The sequence below is a fragment of the Mytilus edulis genome, unplaced genomic scaffold (genome assembly GCF_963676685.1).
Source record: "Mytilus edulis unplaced genomic scaffold, xbMytEdul2.2 SCAFFOLD_1739, whole genome shotgun sequence".
Taxonomy (NCBI): domain Eukaryota; kingdom Metazoa; phylum Mollusca; class Bivalvia; order Mytilida; family Mytilidae; genus Mytilus; species Mytilus edulis.
The window spans coordinates 1-19,135 of record NW_027268346.1 but is presented as its reverse complement, the minus strand read 5'-3'; the positions used below and the strand labels follow the sequence as shown (position 1 = coordinate 19,135).

The window sequence follows — 19,135 nt, the reverse complement described above, 5'->3', positions numbered from 1 at the left end:
AATGAATTATGTGTTCAGCAATGATGCTGCTTTGGGTCTTGATAAGGGCTTAATAAAGCTACGTTAAGTTTTATTTCTAAACAAAACAAATAAATATATCAAGTTGAGACAAATATTTCTGTAAAGAACTTCATAAATAATTGCTATAAATATCAATTTTATTTAAAAATCGTTTCTTCCTTAAATATGCACGGTGAAACTAATGTTTTAAATGCCTAGTTTTGTGTACACTTAATCTACACAAGGCCTACATCGAGTATCGACTGCATGTAGACAAAACATGATTTACACTACATGTAAACATTGAGTTTTATCAATGGGAACGTAATTTTGTTTAGTTTACGTGTGAGTTGCACTTACACAACACCGAGTTTAGGTCAATGTGAACACGGCCTATGTTCTTTTCGTTGTAGTACATGCCTTGTAGTGATGAATATTTTGTTTAACTGTTCTGTTTCCTGTTTATATGTGTTCAACATTTTATTTCATTTTTATTGCATTGATTGTTTTAAAGTTTAACACCTCGTTTAACTGCATTGATTGTTTTATGGTGTTCTTAGAGTAATTTTAATTACTAAGTAGATAATTTACTATATATATATTGTAAATGATCATAATGTATTGTCATAGAAACTTTGATCGGTTTCACATACGAGGCAACATCTGCTTATTCTTCCGACACAAATTTTGGTTTGGTTACGGTCTTTATTCGATATTTGTTATACTCGATCTTAATTAAAACAAATATGAAAACATAAAAGAAAGGCCGTTAGTTTTTCTCGTATGAATTATTTTACATTTGTCATTTCGGGGACTTTAATAGCTGACTATGCGGTATGTGCTTTTCTCATCGTTGATGGTCGTACGGAAGTTGTTTATGTCTGTGTCATATGGTCTCTTGTGGAGTGTCTCATGAGAAATCATGCACATCTTTTTTTATATAAACATACAAGTGAATATACAATGAACGAAAAATCCGATCTATGACATAATCAAAATTAAGAAAATAAGGGGATAGATAGTAAAAATTTCAAAAATCAATCATTACCTTTATTTTTGTTGGATTTGACTTGCAACATTTTTTGTTTGATAATGTGGTTATTTTTTTGTTAATACTCCCAGTATGTAAATCTCAAGTTATTGACAAACATTAGGCCATTTCTAAAATGAAACACAAGAAACATTATATAAATATAACGTTTTCTATATATCATTTACATAGATAGACAACGGACCACACTCCTACAAAATGAAAGATAAATGTGTGTGTGTGTGTATTTGATTACTTGCTTCTATTTTTTTTACGTTACATTCAACACTGAAATATGTATACACTTGTATTTTATTACAGAAAATTGCGTTCATAGTTTGTTCTATTGTTGGGGCATTGACATTTGTACCAACAGTATTTAGTTTGGGAGTTGTCGGAGCGATTTTCGTAAGTAGCATTCTATTCAATCTAATTAAAAACCGATCTCTCATCGCTCCTGTTTCTGATATGTCGCGTGGGAGATCTAAGGAAACCGGCTTTGAGGTCACATGTGAGTGAACTAAAAGTCATGAATTTATAAAGATATGCAAATGAGTTGACGACCTATTAATAAGCCAATCAAAAAAGTTTATGAATCATTATGACTGACGATTTCGTCGTAAATAAAATGAGTTACATCCCTTTGCCTTACGTTAAACTTCCAAGATCGTGGAAGACTCAATTTCATTGGTCGAAAAAGACACACCTACGAGGTCACTCACATGTGACCTCAAAGCGGGTTTCGTTAGATCTCCCACGCGACATATCAGAAACAAGAGCGATGAGAGATCGGTTTTTAATTAGATTGCATTCTATTCACCTTTTTGATTTGTGTTTTTGTGTATACGCACACACTCATAAAACAACTAAATGTATTTGTATGACTTCGCTTCCTGAACAATGTATGATGAAAAATGTCTTTATTTAATCTCTATTCTGAGTTATCTTGAGAAAATTTTGAAAATTATTAAAACTAAAATTTTGGTTGTTCAAATAAAGAAGATGTATGCCAATGATACAATAACCGTACAAACTAAATAGCCAAAACATTATCTACAATGAAAAAAAAAACAGTCATTAATTGTATACATTTCATTTACCATATTGTTCAACTCTTAATGGCTGTAGAAGAATAACCGTCAATTTCTAAAGATGTGAACATTATAATATCGTAATTATATCCGAACTTAACATCATATTAACGCCTTTAAGAAGCAAGAAAAATAAATAATGCAACCAATCATCTACCTAGTGAATTAGGGATAAAAACCTGTATGTATCGAAAACTTCAAAACAAAACAAAAACAATTATATCATCATATACAAGCAAAAGAAATATTCAATTGTATAAAAAAAAGAAAAATGACCAACTACTTTTGTATCCAAAAAGAATAGGTGTGGACTAGTCGTTGATTATGCTGAAAGAGGGGCGAAATATGCCAGAGAGACAGTCAAACTCGAAAATAAACTGACAACGCCATGGCTAAAAAAAGACAAATAATAGTACACAAGACATAAAATAGAGAGAAAAAGACTAAGCAACATGAACCCAACGAACAACTGGAGGTGATATCATATTCTCTGCAAGGGTAAGCAGATTCTGCTTAACATGAAAAAGAATGACACAATTCTCCGAAACAGTGGCAGTGTCATCCTTGTAATGCTTTATTGAGCATTTAGTAACTTAACGTCGCTTCAGTTTCATAGTCTGATAGATAAAGACACCACGAGTTATAATTATTTACGTCGATAACAAATGGACCTTTTAACTGTTGATGACGTAGATGATAGTGGCAATAATTATAAAATATATTTATTTTTATTCAATAGCGAGCAGAACTTAGAACTGATACTGTTGTTTTGTCGTCTTTCATAGCAGTTTTGGGTGTTTATGAATGGGTAATAGCCATTGCTGCAGCATCCTACTGTTGCTGTTGTACATCATGGGATGACACTGATGTAAGTCCTTCTATTTATCATTAAAAAAAAAACTGAACATTCGTTAGTTGGAAAACATCAAGAACCGGTACCTTAACCCGGCTTCGTTCACATTAGTTAATAACATATTTAATTTATACAGTTGGCTGTATTTGTTAGTAATCGACATACAATTTTCCAACCCTGAAAAAAGTACATACCATTTAATTAATATCAAAAAAGAACCTTAGCATTAAGATTATCAAACAAATGATTATTTTATGTAACAAATCTTCAGGTCATAGTAAAAAAAAAGAATTTGTGTCGTATTTTAAAATAGTAAAACGTATCAAAATATATATATGTTTTAAGCATGCTGTCGGGTTTTTTTTTTTTTAGTAATTCAATAATGAAAAAAAAAACAAGAAAATATGCTCACTAGGAAGCTATTAAACCAAGAGTTCCAAATGGTGAACTTGAAATCATCCCTTCATAAATTTTACGGACTCCTTCACGATTTGGTTGACCGTTATGGAATAACCGTTTCACAGATGATATCGGATATGTTTTTACGTCGTAACTACAATCCTTTTCACTTTTTATGAAAGTGACTTACCGAATTAGACTATTTACCGTTTTGTTATAACATGAGCAACACGACAGTGCCACATGTGGAGCCGGATCTGATTACCCTTCGAGAGCACCTGAAGACACCCCTAGTTTTTGGTGGGGTTCGTGTTGCTCAGTCTTTAGTTTGCTATGCTGTTTCTTGTGTGCTATTATTTGTCTGTTTGTCTTTTTTTATTTTTAAGCCATGACGTCAATTTATTTTCGATTTATGAGTTTGACTGTTTCTCTGGTATATTTCGCCCATATTTTAATTGATATATAAAAATATTTTTTAAGAAATCAAAAGTAGTTTAATTTGTTTTGTTATCTATTATATTACACTGATTTAGTCTTTAAGTTACCAAAACCTTTTTTTATAAGAAAACCATTTGACTTGCTTTGCTCCTGCAGTCCCCCCTCCCTTGAACCCAGTCTGATATAAGCAAATGATCGTCCGGATTTACAATTAAATATATGGTATACAATAAAGATTTGGCTTCAGATGTTGTAAGAACTTTAAAACCTGTCTTACGTGTATATAAATATCCTATATTTATTCCCAAGGGATCGCATCAAAATGATATTGGATTGAAAGTCAGCTTTTCAGCCACACTACTTAGAAAATACAATTAAAATGTTCAGATAATTTTTTCACATCAATTATAAATTTGTTGGTTGATGAATACCACATGTATAGGGAACTATAAAATATAAAACTTTCCGTCATTTTCTTACGGATGTACATTTTACTTACTTTTTTTACTTAATCATGGGTTTTGGAGCTTCTTTTCGAGAGATTTGATTTTTTTTTAATAGCTGGGAAAAAACTGACTCGGAGCGTTATCTTACATTTGAATTGGTATTATGTCTCAAATCGAAAATAAAAGAAATCTATAATCTGCTTAAGATTTGGTAATAACCTTTTAGGATTTATTGTGTGACAAGAGCAAAGGACGTTATGGGGCAAATTATATTACCCTTTATTGCAGGATAAAAACCCAGGCGTCCGAACATATGACAATAATTCCGTAACCTAACCTCAGTAAATCCTTAATATATAATTTCTATAACAAAGTCTATAAAGTTTAATGTAAACAAATTTCAATTTAACATCATTGTATATACCTATCCTGGAGTGGTGGTATCAGATACTGGACACAATCATCTCTACTTGTTGACAAATATAAAAAAAGATGTGGTATGATTGCCAATGTAAACAAATTTCACTTTAACATCATTGTATATACCTATCCTGGAGTGGTAGTATCAGATACTGGACACAATCATCTCTACTTGTTGACAAATATAAAAAAAAAGATGTGGTATGATTGCCAATGAGACAATTAACTCTCAACAAGGGACCAAATTACGCAATAATTAACAACTATAATAATAGGTCACCGTACGGCCTTCAACAATCAGCAAAGCCCATACCGAATAGTCAGCTATAAAATGTCCCGAAATGTAAAACAATTCAAACTACAAAACTAACGAACTAATTTATTCACAAACAAGAAAATGTTCTAATAAACGGATGCCCCATCCGCATTATCATTTTCGATGTTCAGTGGACCGTGAAAATGGGATGAAAACTCGAATTTGGCATTAAATTAGAAAGATCGTATTACAAGGAACGTGTGTACTAAGTTTCAAGTTGATTGGACTTCAACTTCATCAAGAACTTCCTCGACCAAAAACTTTAACCTGAAGCGGGATGGACAGACGAACTGACGGATGAATGGACGAACGACCGAACGAACAGACGGAGTCACAGACCAGAAAACATAATGCCCATATATGGGGCATAAAAATGAACGAACAAAAATATGTAACACATTAACAAACGACAACCGCTAAATTACAATCTGGTTTTTTTTTCAAGCATAATATTATCTGTTCACTTATCAGCACGGCTTTGCGATGACAGATTTATATATGTAAACTAAACTGTTTTGTAATTGAGATACGATTATGTTTATTCTAATTGGTTTAGATCGTGTATTTTTCTGTATTCTCACCTTATTTTCAGAAAACTTATGACAAATAGACTATTTTTATGTTACCGACTTTTGTCTTCGAATTACATATTGTAATGTTAACTATATGATAGGAAATTCTGGTACTCGGCCAATTAAGAGCAACCAAAATAATTTAAGTCGAAGAAATAAAAACTTCTAAGTCCAAAGTCGGTAATACTAGTCTATTTAGTAAATTTCTTTTTGTTCAAGTGCGAAAATTCATGTCAATTCCTCTTAAATTTGTACTAAGATCTGAATAGTTACATGTGGAAACTCCTTCAGTTGTTCTCGAAACAATTGGTTTTTTAATTGTATGCTATATTTGTATGTACATGGTGTACTTTATTCTTCTGCTTACAGAGAACGATGTGGTACGTCACTTCCGGACAACACATAAATACAGTAGAAATGCCAAGTACACAAATGGTTCAGACAGGAGCTGAACAAGATGTATCTGACATTAACCCAGCGGTTGGCATGAAACAAGTGTCCACATACATGTATCAGTTGGCAGAAGGTCGACCAGGTCAAGAGATTAACATGCAACAACTACCACCACAATCTTATTAAGTTCTCATCACTTGCTCCTCGATTTTTTATATGTCGCCGTGCTACATGTACCACCATAGAAGATCTGTAAACTATATAAATACATGCGCAGCTATTGCTTAACATATACCATATACAATGTATATTATGTTCTATCATCTTTTATTACAAACTTAGATGTCTTGCCATTTTTCAAAATGTTTTACGTCTGACTCAATATTTTTTTAAATTCGATTTTTATTTTTATAATTTGCATAATATGTATTGTAACATAATACGGCATTTTTCCTTTGATGTTTATACGTGATAATCTGCTTAATAGTTCGGTTGATTGACATGTTATTCCATTAAAAAGAATCATGACGTGCTTTGTCCTTGCAACTCCATGTAGATAGGCGGAGCTTGGACTGTGGTTTAATCGGATATTTTTTTTTATGTTAAACCATGATTTAAACTCCGCCAGTTTGTTACGTCTCCGTGTGATTGACAGTTTAGTAAATGCACGAGGACAAGGATTTCGTTTGTATTACAAAGAGGATTTCTACTTTCCGTCACTGACTTTATAATTTATACCTGAGCCGGAATATTTATTGCAATACAATTTTGTTGGGGAAAATCCTGCGGATTCGTCGTTTAAATATGTTAACTAGTAAATAGCGTGGTATTTATAATACTTCAATGTATGAATATAGTTTTTAACAGTGTACAAAAGTATACAACTAAAGATAAAGTAGCCAGACAAGTTTTAGCATTTCTGAAATTATCTAGCGCAAAGTACCAATGTGATGAGCCTTTTCATCTGAGTTATAACGTTTGTTCTTACGTTGTACTTCTACACCAGCACCAGGTAATGGTAGGTTTGAGCGTTCACAAACATAGTTAATCCCGCCAAATTATGTACTTGCCGATACTAAGTCAAGAGATTGTAGTTCAGTGGATGTCATTGGTCCATGTCAGTCATATCAATTTTGTTTTTCGTAAAATGTTTTGTTACAAATTAGGGCGTTAATTTTCTTGATTTTTTTTTAGATTTTTCATGGCGGGACCTTTTTTACCCAACCATGCGGTATGGGTTTTTCTCATCATTAACGGCCGTACGGTTATCAATAAATGCTTTCATCCACTTCATTTAAACTTTGGTTACGAGTTATCTCCGTGATAATCATACAACACCACATCTCCTTAATCTTTAGATTTATACACTTCTTTAAAAATATGAATATGTACATGTATAGTTATATTAACTAATTTAGGGTGTATAAGAATAAGATGTTTAAGAAACAACAAACAATCAATGTTCAAAACAGATCTTAAATGCACTGTAGTTTCTGTTGGTAAATTACAGGTGATCAATAAAAGATATTCAAACCAACTTGAACAAAAAAGGAGGCAATCAAAATTAAGGACATACTAGATTAAAGAACGTGCAAGTTGGAATGTCAGTTGTTTTCTGAGAAATTTATCAAATAATCGAGTGAGTGCGATTTTTAATTTTTTAATTGTAGGTTTTTGTATATACAGATCATGGCTTTTCATATTTTGCAAAAGTCGCATTTATACACATACTGTATAATCTGTATAAGAATTTACAAAAATGTAACTCAAGCATAGGCAATTGTGTATACCATTATTTTTATTCATTTTGATAATATAGAATATTATTTTTTTAAACTAATAAACTAAATATTCGTTTGACTGGTTTTTTTTAACGCCACTTCTAACACCGTTGTGCTATTTCGAGGCGGTAAAATTTTATTGGTTGAGGAAACAGAAGTGCCGGGAAAGAACTTCAGTAAAGAAGAACCTGATAATCCTAGTCATTCAATATTGGATGAATATAACTGTCATTTGCAAAACAGGCTAGTAATACAGCAATCTAATAAGACCTATCGGTCACTGAGCCCCCTCCCTTGCCCCCACCCCAAACTTTTGAACTGAGTAAAAATAAAAATACACTAATATCACTTCATACTGAACATGGTGAGATTAACACAAAAAACTGTAAACCACACTATACTGTATGGGCTTTTTTCATTGTTGAAGGCCCTACGGTGACCTATATTTGTTAATTATTTCTGTGTCACGTTTTTTCTGTTTGTCGAGTTCATTTGTAATTGATGGCGCAAGGTCTTCGTCGTTAATAGGTCTTATAACAATACGCGCTGTTGTCTTGTGACCGGTTCCCATGGTACCAGTAATTTCAAATCTCTCGTCAGCTATTTTAATTGTTGGTGTTTCATAGCGGTATTCGCCTCGCACAAAATTCAAACCTTGACTATTTCTTCCACTGTACATTTGACCGAACCAATTTTGATGAACGCCATAAAATGATTCCGTCAATCCAATTCCTAACACATTTTTGCTCCACCAAAAACTGTAAGGACAATTCCACATTACAACAGCACGACGATCATTTATCAACCATGACGCTACTCCGTAGGTTCCAGAAAACCATGACGACTTGTGGGCTATCTACAATACATTAAAATATATGTTGAGGCAAACCATGACGACTAATGGGCTATCTACAATACACTTTTTGTGCTGACAAGAATTATCATTGATATGGTTACATTTATGAATTAACTGTTTACAAAATATTGAATTTTTGAAATATTAAGGCTTTTCTACTTCAGGCATAGATTATTTTAGCTGAATTTGGCAAAACTTTTAGGAATTTTGGTCCTCAATGCTCTTCAACTTCGTGCTTTATGTGGCCTTTTTAACTTCATTGGTTCGAGCGTCACTGATGAGTCTTTTGTAGGTGAAACGCGCGTCTGGCGTATATACAAAATTTAGTCCTGGTATTTATGATAAGTTTATTTAAAACATTTTTGAAGTAAACCATCGTGATTTGTTGGACATCTACAATACATTAAAACATATGTTCAAGTAAACAATGACGACCTGTGGGCTATCTACAATACATCACAATATATGCTGGAGTAAACCATGACGACTTGTGAGCTATCTACAATACATTAAAATATATGTTGAAGTAAACCATGACGACTTGTGAGCTATCTACAATACATTAAACTATATATGTTCAAGTAAACAATGACGACTTCTTGTGAGCTATCTATCTAAACTCGGTGTTGTGTTAGTGTAACTCACACGCAAACTAAATAGACAATAAAAGTGCATTGACTTGACATATCAACGATATAAGGATGAGGCTTAGAAACGGGGAAAGCGAGGCTATGCCGAGCATTTTCCCCGTTTCGTGCCGAATCCTTATATCGTTGATATGTCAAGTCAATGCACTATTATTGTCTTTATACTGCAATCTAAAAACAACATTTTCAATTGTTGTTTAATGTGTTAATTTTATTATTTGATTTAAATATTGTGGGAAACCCCCTTTTACAAAAAGGCCTCATATCATGCAGGCGGAGAAATGTGTACATTTCCTGATGAAACCCTTAATCGGTGGTGTAGGAATTGTTTGAGAATGAACTAAAATATCAACAATAAGCATAAAACATAATAATTTAGGTGAAATATTTGTTTCTTCTAAAAAAGAAATAGTTTGAGTCGTTGTATACATTGGAATCAAGAACAGGTTGAATAGGTCGTATGAATAATTAATTACAATTTCGGCAATTTCTATTTAAATATTCATGAGGAAACGTGATATCAGGTCAGTGACTGTATATGACATAGACAATAACTGTTTAGCGTCTTTAAATATCAGCTGTATTTGTACGAGGCTAGGAAACAAGGTGTATGCGAGCTTTTAGCGAGCTACTACACCTGTTTCGAGCCGAGTAAAAAGACAGCTGATATTTAAAGACACTAAACAGTTATTGTCTTTATCCTGCAATTAATTCTGTATATTGTTTGTGTTTTGAAAGACACAAAAACTAACATATTTAGCATTTATTTTCGATTTGTAATCCCTTGAGGCCCGCGTAGTAATATCAAAATCACACATTACGCTGAAGACGGGTTCGCAAAAAAGAATCTCGAATGGTCAACAATAATACATCGCTCAAGGTAAATAATTATCTATTTTAACTTAAAAACTAATTTCAACAGTAAGAACAAATAACACAACATTTGTCAAATTTGAAACAGAAGTGTACGAGTTGTCCTACGCTTCAGACTTGACATTCACTAAACATGCATGCTGAAATTGACATGGTTGATTTTGTTACACAATCATACACATTCAAGTTTTGAAATCGACAATTGTCATCGTCATTGGAATGCAACTGGAATACACATTCTGAGGTCACACAGGTCCAAACAGAACAGAACAGAACAGAACATATTTTATTTCCAATTAAGGGCCCACAAGGGGCATACAGAGTATACATGAATAAGGCAAAAGAATATTGATTTGCATAGATACATAGATACAAACAAAATTTTTTTTTTTACATACAGTTACAATACAATTACTAACTCAAACAATACTCAGTCTGGCAGTGGGCGGAACTTTAAAACGATATCTGTATAGTATACAGATACAGCATAGCGATATCTGTAGGGCTGTATCTGTATAGTAGGACACCCAATTGCAGGATAAATAGAAATATACAGTCAACGCATTTTGACTGCTCAAATAGAACGAGTGCAGTATAAACACAATTACGTTCCCATTAATAAAACTCAACGTTTACATGTAGTTTAAATTATGTTTTGTCTATATGCAGTCGATGGTCAATGTAGGCCTTGTGTAGGTTAAGTGTACACAAAACTAAGCATTTACAACTGTTTTTATATGTATATTTAAAAAAAGAAACGATTGTTGAAAAAAAATGATATCAATAACAATATGATAAAGTTCTTTACAGAAATAAGTTGGAGCTTCTCTCACTGACCCCTTTTAGCATTAAATTAGGTGTAAGACAAGGAGACAACTTGAGTCCTTCATTATTTAAAATTTTTATAAATGACTTCCCATCTTATCTTGACTCCTGTCTGGATGCAGTTTCCTGCACTCAGAGAAATTAAATTGTTTGATGTATGCGGATGATATTGTGATTATGTCAACATCAGCCACAGGGCTTCAAAGTAGACTTGATCAGTTAGAAAAATATTGTGCTGACTGCAGGTGTCTGAAAGTTAATATTAGAAAGACTAAAGTCATAATTTTTAATAAGGCTGGAAGGAAAATTCAGGCAAATTTTCGACTGCAGAATAACTTGATTGACTGTGTCGCTCATTACAAATATTTAGGTGTTCACTTTACCGCATCTGGAAGTTTTCATCTAGCTAAAACTGAACTTTATAATAAGGCTCTTAAGGCCTACTATAAACTTAGAAAGGATTTTATCAATTTGTCTCCTGGAATAAAATCTTGTGTTCATATTTTTGATCATACCCTTAAACCCATTCTGTTATATAATTCAGAGGTATGGGGAGGTTATAATGTCTCTTGTAATAAATTACAGTCTTCCTTATTTAATCTTGAAAATGTTTTTAAAAATCTTAAGTGTGAGAATCTCCATCTTAAATTTTCTAAATTTATACTTGGTGTACACAAAAGGAGTGTCAATTTTGCTGTATTATCAGAACTGGGACGTTTCCCCTTACATTATGATATTGTAAAGTCAATTGTAAAATACTGGTATAGATTTGAAAATCTTACAACTGAATTCAGTCTATTGAAAGATGCTTATCAATGCAGCCAAGAGCTTCACAAATCTAACATAACTTCTTGGTTCTCATTTGTTAAAAAAGTATTAGAAGTTTTTGAAATTAAACAAGAAGTAAAACATTTCGGACAATATAAATTTTTGAACATATCTAGTAAATTAATTCACACTAAATATATTAGCAATTGGTATGCTAGCCAAAATAAAGCTTCTGATGGAAAACTGTTTAATTATGTGAAATTTAAGCAGAATTTTGGTTATGAAAATTATCTTTCTTTAATTAAGAACTTTGATTTTAGAAGATCTATAATATGTAAATTACGTATTTCTGCTCATAAGCTTCAAATTGAAGTTGGTCGTTTTTCAAATATTCCACGAAATGAAAGAATTTGCAAAAAATGCTCCTCTGGCTGTGTTGAAGATGAAATCCATTTTTTAACTAACTGTGAAAATTTTAAATCGGATAGAGATGCTCTCTTTGACTTTGTTTGCCAAAGAATTCCGAATTTTTCTATACTTGATAATCAGCAGAAATTTATTTATTTATTAAACTGTGAAGACAATCAGGTCCTTAATGCTGTTGGTAAATTTATTAAAGTGAATATGAGTTAGTAATTGTATTGTAACTGTATGTAAAAAAATGTTTGTATCTATGTATCTATGCAAATCAATATTCTTTTGCCTTATTCATGTATGCTCTGTATGCCCCTTGTGGGCCCTTAATTGGAAATAAAATATGTTCTGTTCTGTTCTGTTCTATTTGTCTAAACTTGATATATTTATTTGTTATAAAAAAAACCTTAACGTAGCTTTTCTAGCCCTTTACCCAGACGCAAAGCATTATCTTTGCCGTACACCTAATTTATTTGAAAAGGTCTTCCCGAATCGACTGGACGTACACAGAAATAATTGCCACTGGTCTTTACTCAAATAATCGGATTCACTCATACATGTAAATGCATTATTAAAAAAGTGCGAGTAAAATTACATTGTTTGTTTAGTATCTCAAATCCGTTAAAATTCTCAGAAAATAATAAAAAAAAAACATTCAAATCAAGTAAACCATGTCGACTTGTGGATAAAAAAGAAGATGCGGTATGATTGTTGATGAGACAACTCTCCACAAGAGACCAAATGACTCGGAAATTAACAACTACAGGTCACAGTACGGCTTTCAACAGTGAGCAAAGCCCATACCGCATAGTCGGCTATAAAAGGCCCCGAAATGAAAAATGTAAAATAATTCAAACGAGATGTGTTCACTTACTTACTTCACTTTATATCTAACTTCGTTTTAATGTGTAATATGTATTTCAAAACGAAAACCTAAAAATCTAATCGAGTGTTGCGTTTCTAAAATCCGTCAGTATTTAATCTAACTAAACACACGTATAGAATATGCCAAAATAAAATAATATGAAACTATTGGAGTACATTTCGTGTAAAGTAATTAATCACAGCCCTCTCAGAGTGTACATTTGAGAGAAACGTACCCTAAACATGTGTCAATTTCGTTCATGCACATAATGTACATGTATATTGTTTCAAATTCATACAATAGTTATTGAAATTTGCAAAAACAAAATACTCACAAACTGTTCTCTTGAACCTGGTCTTATCACTACTGGCGAAGACTGCAGTCGCCCCATCCCCATAGTAGAATGTGGGTCTTCAAGAGTAAACCTTGTCCAGTTTTCAACCTCGATGGCACAGACAACTTTATAGTCATTAGGACTTGACGACATACTAGAACCAGATGAAATAACAGTACCAGCGACTGTAACAATTGCGCTTATAGTGGCTGGATCCCAAGCCTACAGAGTTGGAAATTAACCCTACAAGAAAAACATGCACAGCCATTACATCAAAATTGTATAAGGCATGACAAAAATAACCAGTGGGTCCTGCTAACCCTACATGGCCTTTTTAAAAACTTCTTTCTGTACTTTTCATTTTTCTTTTAAGAGTTAGAACAAACACTACAGTACTACGGATGTTCGCTTCTATTCTATTTGAATGTTTGTCACATATTTGGAATCCTCTTATTTTATCCATCTAGTGTCCAGAAAAAAAAACTGACCGCTAAGACCTACCTTTTTTCATAATTTTATTTCAAATAGTTTTAAAAAATATAAGAAAAATATAAAAAAACATGTACTAGATATTTTTTTTCATAGTTTTAATCTTTTACCCAGAGGAACTTGCATTAGATTAATCAAATTTAAACTGTAATAACTAAAATTTACGACACAAGGGACTATTTTTCGTTCTCTGTTGTTAATTTTCCCTTTTTGAATGGTGATGTTCCTTTGGCACCATCTTACGGTGCTTGTATTTCACAACTAGTTCGCTATTCCCGTGTCTGTTGTGACGTTTTTTTTTTTTATTTTAACGAGCGTAATCGATGTATAATTACTGTTTAATTATTCAGTAAGGGATTTTGTTACAAATTACTTAAATCGAAAATTGGCTGGAAATATCCCCCCCCCCCCCCCCCCCCCTTACCTACATGTACATAATGTAAAATTGGCACCCATTTTCTTTAGAGATTGATGAAAAAATAACAAGGAATTTTTGGATTTTCAAATATGGCTTTTTAAAACTATATGCAATAAAATTGTGAAAATAAAAGTAGGCCTGGGGTTAGCGGATTTTTTTAATGGCTGTGCATGGATACAACCAGGGGGTTGAAGTCATAAAACTTTGCTCAGTGCTCGGAGTACCAAAATCATGCTCGAAACATGAAATCCAACATTTTGATTGGTTGAATTTGGAGTATGAGTACAAAAAACTGACTCGAAAGGTTTATGACTCCAAGGCAGAGGATTCCGAATATATAGCAAAATTCATAAACAAAAGGAAAGAAATCTTTAGGTTATACGAAAATATTATTGTCCTGCTATCTTAAGTTTCTGCTAAAACTAAAAAAAAAAATGTAAACATCATCATCATTTGTCCATTATTGACAATTATATAGCAACATTTAACTATTAAACCTATTTTTGGTATTATCAGGTTATTCCTATATAATTTAATTTTGAATGTAACACTTCTTCTGATTGGCTGACAGCGTTTTGTTTATCAGCTCATACACATAATTGTGTCTTGTGATCGTGACTATTAAACTTATTTTTGCTATTTTCAGGTTATCCCTATTATATTCAAGGGTTCTTTTTTTATGTTCTCAAATTTCAGGTCTCTAAATTAAAAGGACTTTGGAAATTCTCGTTGGTTGTACACCAAATAAAAATAACTTATGTTACGTCATTGGTTGAGTATCTATTGTTGATTAATGCTCAAGCCTATCATATCATTTTGGTGTACACTTTTGAAAATATAACATTAATTCAGCTTTTATCAGATTTTGAAACGGTGATCAATTATAGAAACACGTATTTTGTTACCAGAAATGGTGTCACTTTTTTGCATTTTTAAAAAATTGTCTAATTGGACAATTACATAAAATCATTATTAACACAGAAAATTAGTCTTCGACTAGTTTTGTTTAATTGTCTTCCTTAATATACTACCCCTTTTGAAAAATATATAATAACTAGGAAGATATCAAATGTGTACCTTCTAGTACTACCAGCAACACTAAAAAGTCTAAGCTCAATTTGGCCATTACTGGAATTCTTTCCTAAAAAAATAAATAAATAAACAATTTAAAATCTAGTAAGGCTATAGCATAGCCGAAATTGTCAAAATAGTGCTATTATCAGACCGATTTTCATCTCATTTTACTGCATTGAACTATAATAAATTGACGGTCGCCATTTTCCCGTGAAACTGATCACAACGAATTCACGTGTTTCGCGTTCGTGAAGACCTTTTCGTACTTATATATAGTCTATCACAAATCTGCCTTGAAAATGTCCGGCTTTCATACACGCTACAGTAATGGGACGGTCACCATCAACTCCAACCGAAATAGTACGAGGACTTAATTTTTTTCAAGTTGTTTACAGATTCTATAGCGGATTATTTTTTTTAATTTGCGAAGTAAAATCAAGATTTTCCCAACCGATTTCAAGTTGAAACAAAATAACGTTTTTCATCTGTCAAAATCCCAACTTCAGCTTTGGTCCAAAAATAACTTATCAAACCTAAACATATTCATTTATAAGGTATACAATAAGTTAACAAATAAATAAAAACAATACAAATTTAACTAAAATTTAAATGATATACCCGAGTAAGTTTTTTTAACACCATAAGCATGCCTCCAAAGTTTTTAAATGTATTTGACCCATATTTTACGAAATGAACTAATAAAAAAAATGCGCATAAGTAAAGATATTGTTTAGAGCGTATATCATGGTAATTTCTAGCTACAGAAGATATAATTATAATTCATACCGCCTTACCGAGTATACGGAGGTCCGTGAAGGAATCCGAATCTCAAGCAATTAGGGAGCTACCATTTGATTTTTATGGGGGGGGGGGGGGGCTAGGATGAAATTGAAAAAAATAGGCAGGACAGGAGTTTTGAGTAAAAAAAAAAGGCAGGATGAGACACTTGCAAAAAAAAAAGTCAGGTCGACAATATAGGTAAAAAAAAATGTCAGGATAAACTAAAAAAAAAGGCAGGACCGAACAGAGTGAAAAATAAAAAGGCAGGACAGAGATTACAGCTAAAAAAAAATGCAGGACAACATTTTTCATCCTAGCCCCCCATAAAAATCAAATGGTAGCTCCCTTAGTGAAATTAAAGTTTGATCCATTGTGTAGGAAAAACGTGGATCCGATTTCCACTGATCATAATGGAACGACCATTTAACTTCAAAGTGGAAGAGAAAGGGGTGGGGTGAAAAGAATACTCTAATCCTCAATTTGATAAAGAAGAAAAAATATTGTGGTCAAGCAGATGACGAAAAAAAAATCTGAATCCAGAGTTGCCCCACGATTCCTAATAGACTAAGTGTTAAGGTTCATCATAACCTTTTGGATAAAATGGCCGTATTTACACCCCAAATTTTACTCTGAGTACAGACTAACCTATACACCTGCAACAGTTTTAAGGGATGGCAGGAACTAGATATATAAATTTTAAATGCATTTTATGTTTCAGAAAATTATAAACTTTTCTAGATTTTGCTATCCATTTTTTTTTTCGTTCCTGCAGAAGGTGCAAAAATTAACTAAGTAGTGAAAACGATTGAGAAGCTCCCCTCATAAAATCAATGTTGTGAGTAGTATTGATTTAAATGGACAATAGATGGACAATAGACACCTGTAAACAATAGGTTATTTAACAGGTTTAAACTGTGTAACTGAGTTGACCGTATCAAATGAAACTCGGGTGTTTGTTTATTTTGCTATCTTCTGCAGACTGGAAAAAAATGAACATCAAAATCCAGGTAAGTTTTTAATTTTCTGAAACGTAGACTTCATATAACTTTTATATATCTAGTTCCTGCCATGCCTTAAAACTTTCCTGGATGTACCAGTTTGTCTGTACTCATAGTAATTCTGGAGGTGTAAAGACGGCCATATTTTTCAATTCCTTATGATGAACCTTAAATTTGAAAGCGTCGAAAAACTAAACCCCCCTCTTTTCCCTTTTCGAAATTAAATGGTTGCTATCAAAGGTCGCATATTTTACATACGGTTCATGAAAACAAATAGACAAATATGGCCATGCCCGTATTACCCCTAAAAACTACTCTGTACAGACTACCTGTGCAGTTTAAAAGCTTTGATGCCCGGCATCCACTAGATACATTGTATACAAAAGTTACTAGCTTTTAGTAGCAATCTCCAAATTCTCTCAGAGAGAGATAAAGGACCGCTAACTCTGCATGGGAAATTGGATTTTGAGGTGAATATATAGCCACAATTGTCTATATGTTATGATGAACCTTACCGGCCGTTACTAACTTTCTATATATTGCTCCTCGGGAGTCGGTTCCCTCCAAGGTTTAGGGTCGGAATCCTTGAGTAATTGTAAACGTAAATTTAAATATATGAAGTACATCTTTGTTGGACCCGTTGAATTATACATACATGTTTTTTATTTGGATAATTTCCTAACCCCTATTTTCTCACTTCAAGTCAAATGCTGTATTATACCTGAATAGAAGTATAATTAACCAATTACTTGTAATTTCGTCCCTCTCTTGGGAATAAAGGCACAAATCAGGAAAAGTTGGAATACCTGACTTGAGCCCGACCTGTACAAAAGTCACGGAGTATTCCTTTCTTTTCTAAATGCAAATGTAAACATAAATGAAAAATAAAGTTCAACCCAAAGACACGCAATCACTGTACGTTATGACTGGTTTCTTTTAATTTACGAATAAAAGACCCCCACCTTCTTTTAAACATAAACCATATGTGAAGGCTTGAATATGATTGATTTTCTTAGTACTATTTATTTAAAATTGCATTTTAAAAGTGCACCTATTTTCGAAGACCTTATAATTAAGACTGTCTTACCTGTATGTTCTTCAAGTCCGTTGTCCTGGAAAACAACTAGAGATATGTGTATCAAATAGTAACACACTAGCTCAGTCGGCAATCCTCGGGTAATGTGCTACTCAGTCGAGTTGTGACGAATGAATCTACCTTTTGGAAGCATGCTGTGCACGAATTTAATTACAGGTAGGAAACAAATCTATTTGCAAATCAATTATCAAAATATAATAGATCTCTGATTGCGTTAGGCCAAACAAAATAATGTATGTGTTAACGTGCTGAAAATGTAGGTACAACAAAAATGTAATAGGTAGTATTATTTTTTTATACAAGTTTTTTTTAGCCGATTACTTCTAAGGAACTAGTCTGACTTTAACAGTGCTTGTTCCAAAATTGCATAAAAGGTGTTGAGGTAAGCATTGACAATTAGGGAAGGAAGGGTAAGCGTAAACATACGTATTAGTTTTTGCTTTGCCTTAGTTTGCACGCGAGTTGCGATTGACTTGTATTTTTATTCATATTACACTTTCTAAATTAAAATGGAAAGATTTTTTTTTTATCTTGATAGTTTTCGTTCATTTTTGTCTCATCTTTTTTCCTTTTATTTGATTTATTATTTACTTTTTTATATGATACTTCGTGTTTCATGTTTTTTTTCATGTCTCTTTTTTTGTTTTTCTTGTACGATTTTGTTATTTTCTTAAAGATAGAGGGGTTTGTAGTTTATGTAATTTGTCTTGGTCTGTTGTTTGTTTGTTTGTCCAACTTCACGTTTTAAAGGATATTCTGTATTGTTACGGACTGTTTCTTACGGTACATATTTTTTTTGTAAAAAGTCTGAAAAAATCTTTGAATTCTTTAGTTCTGTGTTGTGGTGTACCATTTTTCTTTATGATTAAATAAATACCTAAATATGAAACTGTTTTATTCGTATTTTTTGTCTGGATCACATAGGCCCGTTTTTTTCAAAACAATAAAAAAAAAAAGCT

The 19,135-nt window shown here is 32.5% G+C and overlaps 1 pseudogene; it reads right to left on the bottom strand.

Moving 5' to 3' along the window:
* Positions 1–8,076: 8,076 nt before the first annotated feature.
* LOC139507339 (conoporin-Cn1-like) lies at positions 8,077–18,296 on the bottom strand (annotated as a pseudogene).
* Positions 18,297–19,135: the final 839 nt, after the last annotated feature.